We start from the raw sequence: 1,519 nt of genomic DNA on the forward strand, positions 1-1,519 counted from the left end.
CCCCGCGCCGCGCGGCCGGGCCAGGCGGCTCGGCGGGGGCACGCAGCGCCTCGGCGGTAGCCGCGGCCGGGCGGGGAGAGGCGGCGGGGCGGCAGAGGCGGTTCGGCGGATCCGGCGGGCGGGCCGGGGGCGCGGGAGCAGAGGAGCCCTGCCTGGCGCGGCCGCCGCCGCTGTTTGTTGTTGTCGTCAGCCGCTTCCGGCGCGAGGGCTGCCGGGAGGGGGCGGTGCGCGGGAGGCACCGCGCGGCGGAAGCGGCGGCGGCTGCGGAGTGCGGGGCCCGGGGCCCGGGAGGGGTCGGGGTTGGAAGGGTGCTGGGAGATCATCCAGTTCCAGCCCCTCTTCCTGGGCAGGAACACCTTCCACCAGACCAGAGCTCCATCCAGTCTGGGGTTTGAATACTTCCAAGCATAGGACGCCCGCAGCTTCTCTGAGCAACCTGTTCAGTGCCTCACTACCCTCACAGTAAAGAATTTCTCCCTAATATCTAATCTAAACCTACTGTCTTTCAATTTAAACCCATTCACCCTTGTCCTCTCACTACATGCTCCTGTAAATAGTCTTGCCCTATCTTTCCTGTAACTTCCCTTCGGGTACTGGAAGGCCACAATTAGTTCCCCTCAAAGCCTTCTCCAGGCTGAACAATCCCAACTCTCTCAGCCTTTCCTCATAAGAGATGTGTTTCATGCCTCTGATCAACTTGGTGGCCCACCTCTGGACTTACTCCAACAGGTCAATGTCCTTCCTGTGCTGGGGGCCCCAGACCTGCATGCAGCACTCCAAGTGGGATCTCAGCAGAGCAGAGCAGAAGGGCAGAATCACCTCCCTTGACCTGCTGGCCACACTGCTTGTGATGCAGCCCAGGATACCTCTCGCTTTTGGAAGTCGTGCCCTCGGCCTTACCACAGCACATGGTTTCTTCTGTTTCATTTACTCTGAGATCACAAGAGATCAAAGATTTAGGAAATCTACAGAGAGGTTTAGAAAAGAATAGAAATCTATCTGGTGTATTTTTGAGTTTTATTGTAAAAAACGACACTGAAATAATTTTTGTGCGCTTCACTGACATTTTGAATTAAATAATCATTTAAAAAAGATGGGTTTAGAGGTCTTGCAATACTTAGTTACACCCTGAACTAATAGAAAAATGTCAGCTTCTAGTAGAGAAATTTATCAAACACTTTTGAAATGAAATGTATCTTCCAACTACACAGATATCAGTTTCTACCACACTTCTATGTGTCATCTGTCGCTTAAAGAAGGCAAGATTACCATGACCAGTCCAGCCAAATGATGAGTCTGCTTCCCAAACACACAGAAGTTTTTTAAAGGCCTGAAGTGAAGACCTGCTATAAAGGATAAACTGTATATAAATAAAAGAAGAAGGATTCATAGCAAGGAATCAAGGGCTCTCTGTCACTATATTCTTTTTCCTGCCATAGGCATTGACTATTATTTCAGCATTTAAGACAATGGCTGATTGCATTTCCAGTTGCTAGGGAAAATTAAGATTTCACACCTT

This window comes from Corapipo altera, unplaced genomic scaffold, assembly GCF_003945725.1.
Source record: "Corapipo altera isolate COAL_440 unplaced genomic scaffold, ASM394572v1 49, whole genome shotgun sequence".
NCBI lineage: Eukaryota > Metazoa > Chordata > Aves > Passeriformes > Pipridae > Corapipo > Corapipo altera.